The sequence below is a fragment of the Equus asinus genome, chromosome 5 (genome assembly GCF_041296235.1).
Source record: "Equus asinus isolate D_3611 breed Donkey chromosome 5, EquAss-T2T_v2, whole genome shotgun sequence".
Classification (NCBI taxonomy): Eukaryota; Metazoa; Chordata; class Mammalia; order Perissodactyla; family Equidae; genus Equus; species Equus asinus.
The window spans coordinates 76,739,320-76,751,563 of NC_091794.1; the positions used below are offsets into that span (position 1 = coordinate 76,739,320).

A 12,244-nucleotide genomic window follows, 5' to 3' on the forward strand; every position below is an offset into this window, starting at 1 on the left:
GCATAAGAACCGAATCATAATTCCATCGTGCAGATCCAATGACAGTTTCTGTTGGTGCTGTTCATATATGGAACCTGGGGAATTTGGGCAAATAGCTGAAGGGAGATTATTTTTAAAGACAGAGGAGAGAGAATTTGAGGATTATCTGGTTACCAAAAGTAACTCTGGTAAATTACTGCTTCATCTGTCAACAAAGTGAAAGTCAGTGACACGCTGTTGGTGTTTGCTACAAGCCATCCTGTCAGCTTGTTTCCAAGGGCAAGAGTCAACAGAACACTGACTCACATGAGTGAAGGCCGTCTCATGTGACCCCTCTGCCTCCCACTCCTTCTGCTCAGAAACCTGTGTTCTTCTGAAGAGCACTGGGCTCTGGGCGAGGGACCTCTGTGCAAGTTCTAGCTCTGCACATCTGCACATTGGGGTCCCCAGTGGGTTTTGGATACAGCGAAACTATTTGAAAGTGCTTTGTAAACTACCAAGCACTGTACAGTGTCTGCTAAGATCATGTTCAAAGGGGGAAAAAATGAGGGAATTTGTTTGAAGGCTGTCTGTAAACTATTAAGTGCTACACACTTATAAGGGTGATATTAATAAGATGAAGCCAGTGACCCTCCTCGGGTCCTCGAGATAAAGACAATGGTGCTCCTCTGCCATGAAGTCTCCCCTGGGTCTCAAACTCAGCCTAACAAGAACGAACTGAGAAACAGTGTCCCAAAATGGAAGAAAACCTGGGTTGGGATTCTGGCAACACCGGTTCCGGGCAGAGCTTTGCTGCAAATGCTGTGTGCCTTCGGGGAAATCTCTGAAACCCACCTGATCAAAACATTAGCCACTGAGCTCTTAACAGGTGCCCAACCCTAAGCCAGCTGTCCTTAGCATTGTCTTTTGACTCCTCTGAGAGTTGAGAAACCTGCTGGCCTTCGTCACTTTGGTCCCCAGGATCCCACAGTCTCCAGGAACTGCTTAGGGAAAGAATGCAAAGACCTGCAGGCAAGGAGCATCCACCTGGGAAGGTAATGGGTTTGCTGAGTTCCCTGCAAAGGGATGGGACTGGAGGGCCAATCGCAGTGACTCCTTGATGCACAATAGTGGACAAAAACTCACCCAGCTTGTCCCTGTGAAGGGACAAGGGAGGGAAGGAGGGGGACTCGGACCCCATCACCAGTTAATAATTTGGATATTATTTTTCTATTTGATGTTGGTTCCTGGTATATATCCTTCTCAGATTAAAGCTATTTTGCAATTGGCTTATGTAACAGAATATTAAAATAAGCCTCTCTCTGCCTCAGATCACTTGAGGTCCAAGAGGAAGAGAAAACAAACAGGTGCCAACTATCCTCACTATAAAGTGAGGTGGGTACTAAACTAACAGTAAAGGATTTGCTTAAGGAGATTTCTGAAAAGGAGTTTTGCCACCTTAGCTCATCATGTAAATCAAGAATGTGTAAGGATTGAAAAGAGGAGGCTTAAGAGTTTTCAGAGAAAAAGAAAAGCATTCTTGAAAAAGAATTGTTGGAAAGCCAAGTGCCAAGGAAAATGGAGGAGGGTGCTCCACCCCCCCAACCATGAAGCAAAGCTGGGCTTCAGAAGGGTCACTTGATGACCTGACAAGTGCTCCCTAGAGTTTGGAGGGATAGGACTGATAGTAAAGCTGTGACACAGAACAGACAGAGAGGCAGGGGAGAGCCAAGGGCAAGGCAGGAATGCCCCAGTGTGTCATGTGGAGCAATGAACCCACAGGAGAGAGAGCTCTGGAACCAGCTTGAGAGGAACTCTGACTTAGGACAAGAATTCCCTTGCCCCATGAATCATCATGGCAAAGTCCCAGTGAGGGAGTCTTCAAGAATCCCACGGACACTCCCATCAAGAGTAAAAGGAAGCACTGACTATCCACTAAGCTCAGGGGGCAAGATCACGACAGTACAAGCTCCTTTCTCCTTATCCTCAGTACCTTCTGGGACCATTTCTACAAGGGTCAGAAACAGCAGCTACTGGGCAGGGCACGAGCTCATCAGTAAGAAGCCAACCACAACCCCTCTCCCACCGCTGGCTTCCAGACCCAAAGATATACCGAGCTGGGTGGAGGGAGATGCTCCAAGTGAGTGAGAACTTGAGGTTTTTATTATGACGCTGGTCCAGACGGCCTAGTTACTGTAATGAGACTGCTCTTGTGCTTTCAATGGATGGGAACTCTATGAGATTAGCCCAAGACTACATCTCCGAGATTTAAAGAACTTGCCGTGCACAGCAAGGTGAAGTGCCAGTGAGAGAAGAGTAAAGTTTTTATTTACATCCTGGCTGGTCAGATTGGTTCAATAAGATGACTGCATGTATTCAGTCTATTTGCTTTCTTGTATTTCTTTTCTTTTTCTCCCCAAAGCCCCCTGGTACATAGTTGTGTATTTTTAGTTGTGAGTCCTTCTAGTTGTGGCATGTGGGATGCCACCTCAGCATGGCTTGACAAGCAGCACCATGTCAGCGCACAGTACTCAAACTGGAGAATCCCTGGGCTGCAGAAGCGGTGCATGTGAACTCAACCACTCAGCCACGGGGCCAGCCCCTGCTTTATTGCATTTCTATTCGCTTTTCCGATGCTTATTTTGAATGCAGACTTTGGCCATTAATTAATGTGAAATTTTAATTTTGAACTCTTTCCTCCTTAAGCCCAAAATAAAAAGAATAATTCTGCTTAGCCTGTCACATTGCACATTTAAGAAAAACAGTGTTGTCCATCTCAGCCCTGGTACAAAAAGAAGACAGGAATTTGAACCCAAAGCAGAAAGGGGCTGACAAGGAGCCAAATGGAGACGGTGAACAGCTTTCCAGCTTTTCCAGAAATTGCTCTTTGCAGTGTGGTTTTATTATCTGTTGAAAAAAACTATAAGTTCTCAGAATGCTATGCACAAATTTCATTAAATGTAACTATAAGGCCGTATTGTGGAATAAAAACATTTTATTCTCTAAAATATTATTGCGATTCTCTCTTTACAACAAATGGTAGGCAACAGAGCCTCTGGACTTTGCTTTCATCCCTGGCAACATCAGTGTGTATCATTTAGCACTATGTTCAAAGTCCAAAGCCAATCCCGATGAGCGAACAAGGGGATGGGAGAGAATGTCCACGATGAGGCTTAAATGATGCAGATACTCACTCCGGTCCCTCAGAAGAGGAGCCCACTTGAGCCAAACCATTCAAACTCTAAACGCAAGTCTAGGGAGCAAACCCCATTTCCAATGCACCCGAGCCTGGGTAAAAGAAAGAAATAGGGCATTTTACATGTCACTGATTAGAAAAACAATGAAATAGACAACGTAAGGATAAATGATCTTCTTTTGCAAAAGCAAAAGGATAATTTGGGGCCCTCTAGAAAAAAAGCAGAATGGTAGCCCACCTCTTCTGCTTCCACATACACATATCTTCATCACTATGGTTACCAGGTACAAGAGGAAAGAAGGAGGAGAACTAGGATGAAATGCTTAGGGATGCAGATCTCACCAGGTAATAGAGGACCTGTCTCTCAGGATGCTCCTGATCTCCTCCCGGCATCTCTGCTGATGCTCAGGGTTCAGAGCCAGGTGGTAGAGGACCCAGGAAATGCCCCCCGTCATGGTGTGCTGCCCTGCCAACAGGAACGTGTTCACCTTGGACTGCAGGTCAGTGTCTGAGAGGTTTTCGGCCTAGAAAGTACAAGAGAGAGATTTTTACGCAATGTCAGTTTATAGATGTTTGGAACCCCGATCAAAATAATGGTTTTAGGGAAAAAACTAGAGTTTCAAATGAGAGTTTCCATTTTAATTCAGTTCAACAAATATATAATATGAGCCACACTCTGCCCACAGCATAACTGAGAACAAAGTTAGATAAGGAAAGCAGGCCTTGCAAAGAGTTCCTCCACTCATCCTGCCCAATTTGTCCAGATTTTCCAGCACCTCCTCCTCAGGATTTTTCCAGCTTACTCGGTGACCCATTCTCCTGTGCTTCCCGGCACTACCATGTGTCATCATGACAATTCTGTCAAATCAGTAAAAAAATTATTCTTCTCTGACTCCCTCTAGTGACAGAGTACAGAATTCTGTTTACCTCAAACTGTATAGAACCAATCCATCAGGTCAGAAGTACTGTCAAATTTAGGTCATCAATTTTGCTTATGTCTCTCCTCCTCCCAACTCATCCACCTACTCACACAATTAAGTAGACACCTGAGCAGGCTCAGAAATTTGAAACATTTATCTGGCCAGAAGGGACAACATGCAGAAAATCCTGGTACTTCCTCTTTGAGTGCTATCCTGCCTCTTCTCATCCTTGAGGGATTATTTTTCCATCCTGGATTACCTTTTCTGGGGTAGAATAATAATTCCCCATTAGCAAAGTGATAGCAAAGTCAATCAAAGTAAAATCAATTACAGAGCAAGCTACGGCCCATAAATAGCTTCCAATATTGCCTAATGTCCTGGGGGGATATTACACTTAAATAGATGTAATTTTTGCAGATGTTTATTTTCCCATCAAATGATAACCTTTGATCAAAGCTAAAGACAACCACAACAGACCAAAAATACACTTCATATAACTAGGTAGGCAATATTATGAAGATGATTTCAAATTTAGGTGCAAGTGAAAAATCATTCTATTCTTTCTAAGGCTAATATCTCATTTTCATGGAAAAGTAATCAAATGAAATGGAGTGAAACGGAATACAGGAAAAGATAGGCCAACATGTGTATAACTGAAAGAGCTAAACGAAAAGACAAAAATATGCAACACGCTATTTGAAACCTTCAAGAAAACTGTCTAGAAATAAGAGAAAATTCAAATCTACATGTTCAAGGGTTCACCCTATGCCTGGAAACATTGGAACAGAATAACCAATTCCAATATACATCCTAGTAAAACTATTCAACGTTAAAGACAGAGAAAAGAAAATCCTCATAGACTCCAGAAAAAAAAAAGACCCAACTTCTTTTAAGGGTAAGAAAGTTAGGCTAGCATCTTGCTTCTCAAGAACAATAAAGAAATCAATCAAGATTAGAGCATTTTCAAGAAACTCAAGGAAATGTGTGAAATAAGTATTTTTATAGCCAGCAGTATTGTCCTCCAAGTATCAAGTGTACTGAAAAACAGTTGTCAATTTGCATGAACTCAGAAAATACTATACTCACGAGCACATCCTCAGGAATCCATACTGGATAAGCTTCATCCAACCAAGAGAGGAATGGAAAAATTTCATAGATTTAATTCTACATCTCAGACTAAAACAAGGGTAGGGACATGCACTTAAGAATAACACATAAACATTGAAAGTGAGAATAATGCAACCAAAAGTCGGAGGAGTATAGGAAAGAAAGGGGGAAGTAGAATAAGAAACCTAATAGTTGTCCAGGTGAGAAATGAAAATCACAAGATATCATTGAAAGCTGACAGACCATCAGCCACAGTCCCCAAAGGACAAATACTGTATGGTTCCACAAACATGACGTAACTAAGTACCTAGTCAACTTCATAGACAGAAAGTAGAACAGGGGTTGCCAGGGGCTGAGGGGGGAGTGGAATGAAGAGTTATTGTTTGGTGGGTATGGAGCTTCAGTTTTGCAAGACGAAAAGAGTTCTGGAGATGGACGGTGGTGATGGTTGTACAGCAATGTGAATGTACTTAGTAGCACTGAACTGTACACTTCAAAAAGGTGAAGATGGTAAATGTTACGTTGTGTGTATTTTATCACAATATAAAGTACTGATCAACCAGATAGCAAAAGATTAAATAAGGAAAAGTGGGATTAAGGATCTATGAAATGACTAAATACTACAATCGACATAGAACAAAAATATAAACCTTCTTAAATGTCAAAAGGTATTACATTTAGAAAGAGCAAAGAAGACATACCATGTAGAAAAAAAAACACGGCACATTGGGTAGAGTAATGTCCCCCCAAAACTCATGTCCACCCAGAACCTGCGAATGTAGCCTTATTTGGAAATAGGGTCTTTAAAGATGTAATCAAGTTAAGATGATGCCGTGTTGAATTAGGGTGGGTCCTAATACAATGACTGGTATCCATTGAAAAAGAGGGAAATTTGGACACAGACACTGCTATATGCTGAATGCTCCTGCCCTCCCAAAATTCATAGGTTGGAACCTAATGCCCAATATGATGCTATTTGCAGGTGAGATCTTTGCATAGTGATTAGGTCATGAGGACACAGCCCTCATGAATGGGATTAGTGCCCTTATGGGACCTCAGGGAGCTCCTTCACCCCTTCTGCCGTATGATGACACAGCGAGAAGTCAGCCAGCTAAGAACTGGAAGCAGACCCTCATTGGACACCAAATCTACTGCTAACTTGATCTTGGACATCACAGACTCCAGAACTGTGAGAAATGAACATTTGTTGTTTATAAGCAACCCAGTCTGTGGTATTCTGTTACAGCAGCCCAAATGGACTAAGGTAGACACACAGAGGGAAGACAACCACAGGAAGACAGAGACAGAAATGAGAGTGAAACAGCTACAAGCCAAGGAATGCCAAGGATCACCTGCAACCACCAGAAGGCAGGAAGAGGCGAGGAAGGATTCTTTCCTAGAGCCTTCAAGAGGGATCATGCTCCTGCCAACACCTTGATTTTGGACACCTAGCCTCCAGAACTGTGAGAGAATGAATTATTGTTGTTTTAAGCTGCCAAGTCTGTGGTTACTCGTTATAGAAGCCCTAGGGAACTAACACAAAAACTAATTATAACACAGTACACACGGTAAAACATAATAATATGACAACGTTGACACTAAACGTCAGTCATTTCAATAAATAAGAATGACAGTGATTTGCTTACTAAACTAAAAAGGTTTTCAGGGGCCAGCCCGGTTGCCTAGTGGTTAAGTTTGGCGTGCTCCACTTCAGCACCCAGGTTTGGATGCTGGGGAAGCACCTACACCACTCATCAGCCATGCTGTGGCAGCAACCCACATACAAAACAGAGGAACATTGGCACAGAAGTTAGCTCAGAGCAAATCTTCCTCACCAAAAAAAAAGAAAATGATTTTCAAATTGGCCCAAGAAGCAAAACCCAACTATGGGCTACGTAGAAGAAAAACACATAAAAGTAATTCAAATGGCTAAAAATAAAGGCACAGATGAGGATATACCAGGCAAGCAGAAATGACAAGATAGCAGGGGTTGGAATCCTGAAATCAGACAAAGTAGTATTTGATCAAAACCTCATTAAACGACGTCAGTTTTTAATGCTAAAAGTCATGAAATCACAAGATATTATAGTTATGAACAAATACACACACTATGGACACAGCAGTACCTATTTAAAGCAGAAACCACAGATGATGGAAGAAAAAGCAGGCAGAAACACACTAATAATAGGAGCCTTTAACATACCACTCTCAGGACACAACACATCAAGTTCAAGAAAATAAGATATGGAAGATCAACAAAATAATAACACAGAACAGATGGGGAGAAATATCAAGCACCATTCCTAATAACAGAAAATATATCTTCTTCTCAAGAACGTGTGGAAAATTTACAAAAATTCACCATACAGTAAATCAAAGAAAACATTAGTAAGTTCCACAAAGGGGAAATCGTACAAACAATGCTTTCTAATTGCAATGCAATAAAAGTAGAAATTTTTAAAAATAAAAAAACCTTTCCACATAGAAATTTTTAAGCCTTCTATTAAATATCTTTGGAATAAAAAGGAAATAGAACAGAAAATACAGAATTTATGAAAAAATAATGAAAAGATTGCATATCAAAATACAAAGAATATATTTAATCAGTGAACAAAACAAAAATTCATAGCCTTAAAAACACACAGCAATAAAAAAAAACATATAGCAATAAAACAAGGAAGATCCACCCTAAAATTCATATGGAATGTCAAGGGACCTCAAATAGCCAAAACAATCTTGAAAAAGAAGAACAAAACTGGCAGAGTTTCGTAATTGCAAATTTTGTAATTTCAAAACTTACTACACATCTACAGTAATCAAAACAGTGTGGTACTGGTACATGGACACACATATACCAGACATGAATATAATATATGTATAGAATAGAGAGCCCAGAAATAAATCCTGGCATAGATGGTCAAATAATTTTTGACAAGGGTGTCAAGACTATTCAATGGAGAAAGGACAATCTTTTCAACAAATGATTCTGGGAAAACTGGACATCCACAGGCAAAGGAATAAATTTGGACTCTTATCTCACACCATATACAAAATTGACTCAAAATAGATCAAGGATCTAAATGTAAGACCTAAAACAACAAAACTCTTAGAATAAAACATAGAACAAAAGCTTCAGGACATTGGATTTGGCAAGAATTTCTTGGGTATCACACCTAAGGCACAGGTAACAAAAGAAAAAATAAACAAGTTGGGCTTCGTGAAAATTAAACATCTTTCTGCATGAAAAGACAGTATCGACAGAGTAAAAAGGCAACCCACAGAATAAAGAAAATGTATGCAAATCATATATCTGATAATGGATTAATATCCAGAATACATAGAAAACTTCTAAAATGCAACAACAAAAAAACAAAAAACCCCATTCACAAACAAGCCAAGGGCTTGAATAGACATTGCTTCAAAGAAGATCACAAAAATGGCCAATAAGTACGTGCAAAGATGCTCAACACCACTGATCATTAGGGAAATGCAAATCAAAGTACAAAGAGATACCACCTCACACCCATTAGGAAGGCTATCATCAAAAAAAGAACTGTAAACAAACATGTGGAGAAATTGGAAGACTTGGCGCACTATTGGTGAAAATACAAACTGGTATGGACACTGTGAAAAACAGTATGACAGTTCCACAAAAAAATAAAAATAGAATTTTCATATGATCCAGGAATTCTACTTTTGGGTACATACACAAAAGAGTTGAAAGCAGGGTCTCAAAAACATATCTGTACACCCATGTTCATAGCACCAATATTCACAATAGCTAAATATGGAAGCAACTCAAGTATCTGTCGATGTATGAATTGATAAACAAAGGGTGTTATATACATACAATGTACTATATACAGCCTTAAAAAGAAGGGAAATTCTGACATGTGCTGCAACATGGATGAACATTCAGGACACGTTAAGTGAAAAAGCAAGTCACAAAAAGAGTAGCACTGGATGATTCCATTTATATGAAGTACTTAGAATAGTCAAAATCATAAAGACAGAAAGTATAATGGTGGTCTCCAGGGACTGAGGAGAGGAGAGAATGGGGAATTATTCTAACAGGTATAGAATTTCAGTTTTACAAGATGAAAAGAATTATGGGGATGGATGGGAGTGAGAAGAGACAACAATGTGAATGTATTTAATACCACTGAACTGTACATTTAAAAATAGTGAAGATGGCAAATTTTATGTTATGTGTATTCTACCACAACAAAAAACCTACAAAGACACACACACACGTACACAAACACAAACACACATTCACATACAAATAGATGAACGAAGAAAGAAAATAGCAATAAGAATGAAAATAAATACATTAAATTCTAAATAAAAAACTAGAAAAATAACAATAAAATAAACCAAAAGAGAGTACAAGGTAGAAAATAATAAGGAAAATAGCAAAAATTAATAAAGAAAAGAAAAGTAGTAGACCAAATTAAGAAATCAAAATCTTGGCTCTTTCAAAAGAAAAATCCGTAACAGGTATATACTAGCCAACTTGATCAGAAAAAAAAATTCCAGAAAGCACAATATACAAAGTAAGAAATGATATGAGAAAAACAACTCTTGATACTGAGAATTGTTTTTAAGATCATGAGACTACCAACTTCTAGCCGAATAAATTTTAAAAGCTGGATGAAATGGAGAAGTCAGTGTACCAAAATTGACCCCAATACAGATAGAAAACTTAGGCTAATTTCCATAGAAGAAACAAAGAAAGAAACCAAGGAACTACTCCTACGAGGAAAATAAAAATAAAGGACCCTGGAGAAGAAAGAGATAAAGGAATACGGAAAAGAAAGAGAGAAAGGAATACAAGAAATATTTGAAACAATAAATTATCAAGAACTTTTCAAAATTAATGATAGACACAAAACCACAGATACAGAAAACTCAAAGAACCCCTAGCAGGAATACACCAAAAAATGTACACCTGTAGACACCATACTCAAAAAGTAGAAAATTCAAAGAAAAGAAGAAACTCTTGAAAGTTACAAGAATGTTGTGGTTAAAGGGAGAAAACCTCTTACCTATATAGAAGAAAGGATAAGAATTACATTGACCATCTTTTCAGAAACCAGGCAAATAAGAAGAGAGTGTAGCAAAACATTTAAAGTGTTGAAAGAAAAAACCCACACCTAGAATTCTGTAAAATTACCCTTGAAGGTAAAGGAGAAATAAAGACTTTCTCAGAAAAACAAATAGGGAATTTGTCACCATTATATTGGCTTCGCAAGAAATAGTAAAGGAAGTTCTTTAGATAGGAAAACACAATATAGATCAAAAGCTCAGATCCACATAAACGAAAGAGCCTTAAAGAAGGAATAAATGAAGGAAACATAAAATCTTTTGTTTTTCCTATTTTTAATTGATCAAACAGATACTACTTTGCTCAAAATCATAATATCAACAATGTATCCAGTGTTTTTAGGTTATAGATAAGTGAAATAAATGAGAACAATTTTATAGGGGATAGGAGAAAAGTTGGGAATACTCTGCTATCAGGTACTTGTAAGTATTTGAAAGGAACTTGGATTCGTTGTAAATATATATTTTAAATTCATGGGCTAAAAAGAAGTATTATTTATATGCTAAGAGAGGAGAAAAATGTAATCATATAAAATGCTCCATTAACAAATGAAAAACAGTGGAAAATTTTTGCAGAAAGCAAAAACTAGCAAGCAGTAACAAGTATGGTAGTTATCAATCCAACTATATGAACAATCACTTTAAACATCAATGATTTGATACACCAATTAAAACACAGAGACTGTCAGAGAGGATAAAAAAAACAAGACCCAACTATATATTGTCTACAAGAAACCAGCTTTAAATATAAAGACACATATAGATTAAAAGTAAAGGGATAGAGAAAGATATACCATGCTAACTAACCAAAGGAAAGCTGCAGTAACTATATTAATTGCAGACAAAAGAGATTACAGAGCAAGGAAAATTATTAGGGATAAAGAAAGGCAGTGCATAATGATAAAGGGGTCAATTCTTCAAGAAGACAACAAACTTTCATGTGAGTCTGCTGACAACAGAGTGTCAAAATACGTGAAGCAAAAATTAATGGGACTATAAGGAGAAATAGATGAATCAGTTCTTATACTTGGAGACTTCAATGCCTCTCCACCAGTTCGGGAGAGATCCAGCAGGCAGAAATCCAGCAAGGACATCATTGAACTAAACATGGTCAATCAATTGGATCTAATTGACATCTATAGACTACTTCTCCAACAACAGCACAGTGCACATCCTTCAAAGCTCACACAGAACATTCACCAAGAGAGACCGCATTCTAGGCCATAAAACACACCCTAAATTTTAAAAGAACAGAAATCCCACAAAGTATGCTCTCAGACCACAATGGAATAGAAATAAATAGCAGAAAGATAGTGTGAAAACCCCAAAATACTTGGAGAGCAAACCACACACCTCCAAATAACGCATACCTCAAAGGAGAAGTCTAAGGAGAATTTTTCAGAATATTTGGAACTCAACAAAGTTAAAAGACAACTGATCAAATTTATGGAATGCAGTGAAAGCACTGCTTAGGGGGAAGTTGATAGCACTGAATGAATATATTAGAAAAGAAGAAATCTAAAATCAGTAATCTAACCTTCAACATTAGAAAACTAGAAAAAGAAGAACAAATTAAAACCAAAGTAAGTAGAAGAAAAGAAAAAATAAAAATTAGAGCAGAAAGCAATGAAGTTGAAAACAGGAAATTAAGAGATAAAAATCAATAAAATCAAAAGTTCTTTCTTTGAAAAGATCAGTAAAATTGATAAAGCTCTAGCCAAGTTAACTAAGAAAAAAAAAGACGGAGACACAAATTACTAAGATAAGAAATAAAAAGAGGCCATCACTACTGAACCTATGAACATTAAAAAGATAAGACAGAACTATTATGACCAACTCAATGCCCACAAATTTGATAACTTGGCTGAAATGGACCAATTTCTTGAAAGACACAATAAACCAACACTCCAAAAGAGAAACTGATAATCTGATAATCTGATAATCTGAATGAGTTTAT

At 38.3% G+C, this 12,244-nt stretch overlaps 1 long non-coding RNA gene across 1 annotated transcript in view; it reads right to left on the reverse strand.

Annotated features, from left to right (window-relative positions):
- Positions 1-2,935: 2,935 nt before the first annotated feature.
- LOC139045317 (uncharacterized) overlaps positions 2,936-12,244 on the reverse strand; it is a 42,613-nt gene continuing 33,304 nt past the window's right edge. Inside the window, exons 2-3 of the long non-coding RNA XR_011503414.1 lie at positions 3,497-3,678; positions 2,936-3,246 (exon numbers count right to left, since the gene is read on the reverse strand). This is a non-coding gene — a long non-coding RNA (uncharacterized lncRNA). The remainder of the gene's footprint in view (positions 3,247-3,496; positions 3,679-12,244) is intronic.